The sequence below is a fragment of the Hordeum vulgare genome, chromosome 4H, assembly GCF_904849725.1.
Source record: "Hordeum vulgare subsp. vulgare chromosome 4H, MorexV3_pseudomolecules_assembly, whole genome shotgun sequence".
In the NCBI taxonomy this organism is placed as follows: domain Eukaryota; kingdom Viridiplantae; phylum Streptophyta; class Magnoliopsida; order Poales; family Poaceae; genus Hordeum; species Hordeum vulgare.
In genome coordinates this window covers 103462026-103470231 of record NC_058521.1, presented here as the reverse complement: position 1 = coordinate 103470231, position 8206 = coordinate 103462026, and positions in this window count along the sequence as shown.

Genomic DNA, 8206 nt, shown 5'->3' with positions numbered 1-8206 from the left:
ACATGAAGTACATCGAGTTTTTGTCGTAGCCCTCTCAACTTTTTAGCACATGCTATGTGGGTGAAATGATGATATCATGCCAACTTTCAACATTTTCAGAGTTTATTTGTAGTGCTTTTCAATTTCAAACACTTTTCAATTGAAAACAACAAAATAGTTAATAGTTTGGATAATCAAAATAACTACTTTTGAAAATAGAAAATAGTTTTGCATTATTTATTCAATTTCAAACACTTTTCATTATCATTGTTTTGTCAAATTCTCAAATATGCTAAAAGAATTTTAATACACATAGTTTTTAATTGAAAATAACAAAATAGTTAATAGTTTGGATAGTCAAAATAATTACTTTTGCAAATAGAAAATAGTTTTGAATTATTTATTCAATTTCAAACACTTTTCATTATTATAGTTTTGTCAAATTCCCAAATATGCAAAAATAATTTTAATAAACATAGTTTTTAATTGAAAATAACAAAATAGTTAATAGTTTGGATAGTCAAAATAATTACTTTTGAAAATAGAAAATAGTTTTGCATTATTTATTCAATTTCAAACACTTTTCATTATCATAGTTTTGTCAAATTCTCAAATATGCAAAAAGAATTTTAATAAACATAGTTTTTAATTGAAAATAACAAAATAGTTAATAGTTTGGATAGTCAAAATAATTACTTTTGAAAATAGAAAATAGTTTTGAATTATTTATTCAATTTCAAACACTTTTCATTATCATAGTTTTGTCAAATTCTCAAATATGCAAAAATAATTTTAATAAACATAGTTTTTAATTGAAAATAACAAAATAGTTAATTTTGAAAATTGAAAAAAATTGAAACTATATCGGAATTTGTAAAGAAACTTAAACCTAAATTCAAAGTGAGCTCACTTTGAATTCAGGTTTAAGTTTCTCCACAATTTCAAATATAGTTTCAATTTTTAAATTTACAGTCAGTTTAGGCCCGTAAACGTGCTTTAGAGAGGAGCTCGATGGAGTAGCTGCGACGGGGCTTATAAACAAGTGTTAGCCCCCCTCGCTGGGCGAGGTGAGACTAAACTTATCGTGCAGCCGAGGAGGGGCTTTAGTCCCGGGTGGAGCCACGACCCGGGACTAAAGCCCCTCGCCTGCCGCCTGTCGAGGAGGGGCTTTAGTCCCGGTGCGTGGCTCCAACCGGGACTAAAGACCCCCTTTAGTCCCGGTTGGAGCTCCGCACCGGGATTAAAGGCCCCTGCTTCCCACCTTTTGGTCTGCCGAAAAAGGGCCTTTAGTCCCGGGTCATGGCTCCACCCGGGACTAAAGGGGGTCTTTAGTCCTGGTTTGAGCCCCGAACCGGGACTAAAGATCCACCTATATAAGCGGGAGTTAGAAAAATTCCAACCCAAATCGTTCGTTTCTCTTCTTCTTCCTCTCGTTCTCCTGCCCGGCGTGGCACACCGACGACCTCGACGACGCCGTCAGGCTACTCGCCGTCCTCCTCGCCGCCGCCTGTCCTCCTCCTCATCGTTGCCGTCGTCCTCCTCGTCATCGCCGTCCTCCTCGCCGCGCGTCGCCCTCCTCGCCGCGCGCCGCCCTCCTTGCCGCGTGCCGCCGTCCTCCTCGCCGCGCGCCGTCGACACCTCCAGCCGGTAAGCCCCTCGCCCCCTCGTCCCCAACACTCCGGCCAGTAGAAAAAAGAAGAAAAAGGAGAAGAAAGGAAGAAAAAGGAGAAGAAAAGAAGAAAAAGGAGAAGAAAAGAAGAAAAAGGAGAAGAAAGGAAGAAAAAGGGAAGAAAGGAAGAAAAAGGAGAAGAAAGGAAGAAAAAGGGGAAGAAATGAAGAAAAAGGAGATGAAAGGAAGAAAAAGGATAAGAAAGGAAGAAAAAGGAGATGAAAGGAAGAAAAAGGAGAATAAAGGAAGAAAAAGGAGAAGAAAAGAAGAAAAAGGAGAAGAAAGGAAGAAAAAGGAGAAGAAAGGAAGAAAAAGGAGAAGAAAGGAAGAAAAAGGGAAGAAAATAAGAAAAAGAAAAAGATTTTTTTGTCATTTAATTCCTATTGTTATTAGGTTTGTGCTATATTATTAGGGTTAGTAATATTTAGAACTAGGTTAGGGTTACAAGAAGAAGAAATATAAACAAAAATAAGAAAATAAGATTAGGAAAAAGGAAAATAAGAAGAGGAGGAGAAGAAAAGAAGAAAACGGAGAATAAGAAGAGGAGGAGAGGAGAAGAAGAGGAAAAATAGAAGAAGAGGAGAAGTAGAAGAAGAGAAAAAATTAGAAGAGGAGGAGAGGAGAAGTAGAAGAAGAAAAGAGGAGAAGTAGTAGGAGAAGAGGAGAAGTAGTAGGAGAAGAGGAGAAGTAGAAGTAGAAGAAGAAGTAGAAGAAGAGGAGAAATAGAAGAAGAGGAAAAATTAGGTTAGGGTTACAAGAAGAAGAAATATTTTTTTTGTCATTTAATTTTGCTATTGTACAGTGTATATGCTTAAGTGTTAATAGTGTTTCTTAGATTATTGCTTAATTTTGCTATTGTATATGCTTAAGTGTTAATAGTTTAATTTTGCTATTGTATATGCTTAAGTGTTAATAGTTTATTTTTAGCAAGAAAATTAATAGGACTAGTTTATTTTTTTAGTTCATTTTACGATGCCTATCCCGCATCCTCGTCGTCGACTCGGCGGAGGACACCTGCTTGATCAGAGGGGCCCTTTCCGAGACTGGGCTCCGCCCGGCTGGTATTGGGAGGTGCTACCTTCCGAGGGGCGTAGGTTGGTGAGGAGCCAGCCCGTTGTTGACCCGATCCTTGTTTGGTAGCGGTCGCGTGGGCCAGTGACCGTGCCGAGGCTTCCGGACACCGCGGAGGTGGTACGTCACCGTGTCAGCGAGGAGGATGAGCACGTCCGTCGCTACATGGTTGCGTTGGAGGGCAGGTTCGAGCATACCTGGCAGGTTCTTCGGGGATCTCACTGGAGCTATGATCCTGTGATGGTTCCTTCTCTTTGGGTGTCCACTGCCCGCGACGATACCCGTCGGGCGCTACGGTTCTAGATGTATCAGTGATGCTATATGTATGATAGTATTCGAGGAGTATTAGTGATAATATTCGACGATGTACGGACAAAAGAGATGATGTATTTGCTTATAACTGAATGCATGCTAATTTGAATACTACTTTATTTTACGATTTGGTTTTGCTTATTGAATGCTCAAATTGGAAAAGTACTCCTACTTTGAATACTATGCATAAATCTAGGAGTCCCGGGTGGAGCCACGACCCGGGACTAAAGTTGTTTTGGAACGGAGTTCCTGATAGAATAATGTGACATATAGAAGGGTAGATGAGATCAGGAAAAATAGGATCATTTTCTACACATCTAGAATGTCGCCATTTTGTTAAATCCTTAAAGGTTAAGAGAATCCGTTAGACATATTTTAGAGTTTAGGTTCTAGCCAAGACCCGGGACTAAAGGTCCTCCTATATAAAATGACACTTCGAAGTTTCCAACCCCTCTTATATAGTTTGTTAGTTTATTAGTTAATCAAATGTCCGTTTTTTGCAGAACTATGGATCCACATATCAGGAACCTCGAAGAGGAAGAACTTCTCGAAGATATAATCAAAGACGGCCCCGACATTGAACCAGCTGAATCTCCGTCATCATATCTAAACCCCTCCGGATATGGAATGGAGGTCGACCGACACGAAGATGAAGCCGATGGGGCAGGAGATAGGTCCAATGACGGAGAAAGTGATAGCTCCACTGATGGAGAAGCCGGTGAAGAAATAATAAAGTCCGGCGAGGTATACATATGAAGTTCGACAATCACTTATAATATGTGAAAAATATTGGAGATAACTCTATATTGTATACATATACATTCATTTGATGAATGTTTCTCGCTCTTAGGCCTCCACATTGTGCAAAGCTACGAAACGAGGCCCGACTAGAAAGTTGGATGCACGGACGCATTACACCTTTGAGGTGATATTGCCTACGGGCGAACCCAAGCTTCCTAAGAATGCTGCTGACACATTCAAGAAGCAATGCAGAGTTCTGGTTAGGGATCACGTCCCGATCAGCGTTCAGGAGTGGAACAAGCACAAAGGGGCAGCCGATAGTGACTATGTCGCCGAAAGGTACAAAGATAATCTTTGGATTGATCTCATGTCACATTTCAACCTGCCAGAATGTGAGAATGAATACGTTGCAGACAAACTGAGGGCCAAAGTCAAGCAGTGGACTCTAAAGAAGATGGTCGAACTGTTCCGTAGCTGGAAGAAGAAGCCATGGAAAAACTATCTGAAGACAAAGAAAGTGCCAGTATTCGAGGGGTATCTAGCCAAGCAGGCGAATCACTGGAAGGCATTTCAAGAGTACAAGGAGTCAGAAGATGCCCAGGCATTATCAGAAAAGAACAAGATAAATACCGACAAGAAGAAATATCACCACAAGCTGGGGCCAGGGGGCTATGAGACTGCCATCCCAAAGTGGGATAAGAAAGAGCAAGATCTGCTAGCTAAAGGCATCGTACCTGAACCACTCCGTGATGAGTGGGAATTGAGAGCAAGAAATTGGTTCCTTGCGCATGGTGGTTCATACGACGAAGAAACAGGGGACCTCATCTGCAGTGACGGTCTTAGGATACCCAGGGAGAATTGGAAAAATATAGTGAAAGAAATTAAGGAGGGAAAAAGAAAGTTCACTGCAGATAGAGAGAAAGATTTTCTCACACTGGTCCTCGGCAATGACGAACATGGAGGACGAATGCGAGGCTTCGGTCCTTCTTACCCGTGGTGGCTTGGGTTTGCGAGAGACCAAAACACTTACAGAAGCCGAGAGAGAGCAAAGAAGCGGCAACAGGATGAGGAGAATGACAAGTTCAACCAGTTGCTTGCCAGGATTAACGAGCAACAGAAGCAGATTGATGAGCTTAGAGGAGTAGTGCGCCACGAAGATCCTGCACTTGATATTACCGGCGCCCCATCTAAGCGGAAAAGCAGCGTGGCTGAATCTGAGGCCCCGCCCGACGATGCACGAAGAATGATAGAGGGAGGTCCCGGCTACCCCGTGGATGGAATCAAGAAGTCAACATCATGTGAAGTCCATAAGAAATTCAAGAACATATCCATGAAGGTGGCCGTCGGACAAGCTTTACCTTCTGGCCCTGATGCACGCTGGCATGGCCGTGAGATTCCAGCTGGCTTTGCTAAAGTCGGGGTGGATGAAATCATGGCGGGGTTTCATGATATGGAGCTCGACATAGCTGGACCCGATGATGAGAGGACACTCGGAGAAGTACTGGGTGGAGTCATCCTATGGGACAAGAACTACATCAAGCTTCCAGGCTCGGCCCCAAGGACAACACCGCCTCCGAGTCGTCGTAGGTCACCTACACCTCCATTACCTCCAAGCCCTCCACATGACGTCGGCCAACACAACACGAGTCCATCTCGATCACCGCCGCCGGACTTGGGTCGTCCGTCTCCGACGCCGCCCGCTCCGGATACTAAGCGGAAGCATGCCAGCAAGAACGCTCCGCCGACGATTTCTAAGCGACGGAGCCCCTCAAAGCGCAAACTGTCGCCCCTCCCAAAGGTACCTCATGCTAATCTTCCTATCAGACCTTATGATCGTACCCCCGAGGAAAACGCCAGGATAGCAAAGGAACATCATGATGCGCAGATGAAAAAGAAGGAACCCGAGCCCCGCCCGGAATACACCGAGAAGAAAATAACATTTGCAAAATACTTCACGAACCTTTCATCACAGTATGACTTACACCATAAGCCTGATGACTATACACGCACATTGCAGAAGGAAGTGAAAAAGAGCATATCACGTGCAAGTGCAAGTGGGAGCAAATCAAGTTCAACTACAAGCAAGAAAAAACTCAGACGTTCCTCAGCTTGGACAACAGGCCAAACAGTCGATCCCACCCCTCAAGGTGTTACCCGAGAATGTCCCCCCTCCGGTGCAGGGGCAAGATTTGGAATTAGCAAAGAAGTGGGCGGATGAATGGGGTATCCCGGTTGAAGACATTCTGGCTTCCCAAGACGACAGGTTACCCAAGGCTGTGGTAGCCCCTAAGCCACAGTTTGTCATGGGAGCGCCTTTGGTCAGCAAAGATGATCTCCCAACAAATATGCGTTACTTGCATATATGGTACTTAAGTGAATCAAAGAATGGGAGAACGATGATCGTGGTGAGTGTCCCACGGGAGTACTACGGCCGCGCCCCGAAGAAATCCATATCGACTTTGATGAACTCTTCCAGATGTACAATGGCGACGCCCTCGACAAATCGCTTATGAGTTGCTATTGTCTGTAAGTTTTTCAATTCGTTGTCTACATATAACTTGTTTAGTTATTTCAATTCATTGTCTATATATAACTTGTACTCTATTATGCAGAGTGAAGATTCTGGATTGTAAAAGTAGGAACATCCTAAATATTGGGTTTATTGACCCAGATAAAATACATATAGCGACGCTAACTGATAAACCCAAGGAGACGGAGGAAAACCTTCTAAGGTTTCTAACAGATCAAAATTTCTGTGACCACATACTGTTTCCATACAACTTCAGGTGAGGGTCTTTACTCTGTTGTGTCCATTCACTTATAAGTGTAATTGATAAGTTACTGACACACACACACACACACACACACACACATATATATATATATATATATATGTGCAGCTTTCACTGGATTCTGTAGGACATTCAAATTGATAAGGGAAGAGTTGATGCCTTCGACCCATTATCGAGACCCTTGGAACAGTTCCAAAGCCTGCAGGACATGCTCCAAGGGTAATTTCAATCATTCTTGCGCTCTATCGGTCTCTTTTGATGATTTTCTGATATATCAATTAATGAAAAATTAGCAAATCATTATCCTTGTCGGGCAGGGTTTGGAAGCGGTTCAAGTGCGTGACTCCCGGTATCGAGCGTGAGAAGCTGACCTTTAGAGCGGCTCAGGTAAGTAGAAGTATGATATACTTCTATTTTCAATACATTTATGATGCTAGATTATTATTTTGATTATATATATTCTATTCTCGTAAAGTGCGACCAGCAGCCACGGGGGACGCATCTATGCGGATACTATGTTTGCGGGACCATTTGCACGTTTACCTCTGAGCACAAGGATCACAGATTTGACGTAAGCAATGAACATTCACACCTCTATTTTTACCCATCATTCTTTGTTATCATGATTGATATTCATATTCATCTCCTCTTCTTATATAGTACACGACCATGAGGGAGAAGGTCCTACCAGAGCAACGCGCGATTGCTGTTGCACAGGAGCTTGCGACCTTTCTGAGGACGGAAGCTATAGATGACAAAGGACGATTTAGTGTAGCTAGGGGCCATTACTGATGTTCGTCCATGTAATCGAATAGACGGGCTCTAGTCCCGATAATTCAGATCTCCATATAATTGTATATATATGCTCGCTTGTAAGATAAGTTAATCTTATATATATATATATATGCATAATTATTTCTATTTAAATTATATGAAAACTAATTCCCGAACACCAAACGAGGCATCACGTTAATCTCCCGAACACCTAAACCCTAAAACCCTAAAACCCAAAAATAAACAAAATCTGAAACTCTTTCACTACAAGAAATATGCTCATATGTGATGTTTTTTAAAATGTCGTTGATGAATTCGTCATAAATCTATGACGATTTCATCCGAGATCGTCGTAAACCGTTTGAGGGGATCAAATCTACATATAAATTACGACGATGTGAGTCAAAACGTCGTAACCGCATAAGATGAGATCGTCATAACTTTTACGACGATTGTAAAAATGTCGTAACATGTTCTAACTATGTTGACATGTCACTCGTGGGTCCATTCTATCCCACCTGATCCTAGTTTGTGAAGCAACCTACTATTCTATCATTCTGAAAATTCTCGAAAAATTCTCATAAATACTTTGGACTATATATTCCTCAAATATGTGAAAACCCTCCCTTCCATAGTTCGAAAATAATTCAAAAATATTCATTTTCCTATTCTGTTCAGAATAGCACTTTGTGAAGGAAGTGCTATTTCTATTTCTTTGATTACCCTCATATTGTTTGGGCACTCTTTCCTATCCAAATCATTGCCTCATGAAAACTTTCGTAACGATTTGCCTAGTAAGTCTTTCTCAGCAAATTTCCAAAGTTTGTGTTCAGCTAACAGCTTTGTGAAGGAAGTACTAGATAGGAAT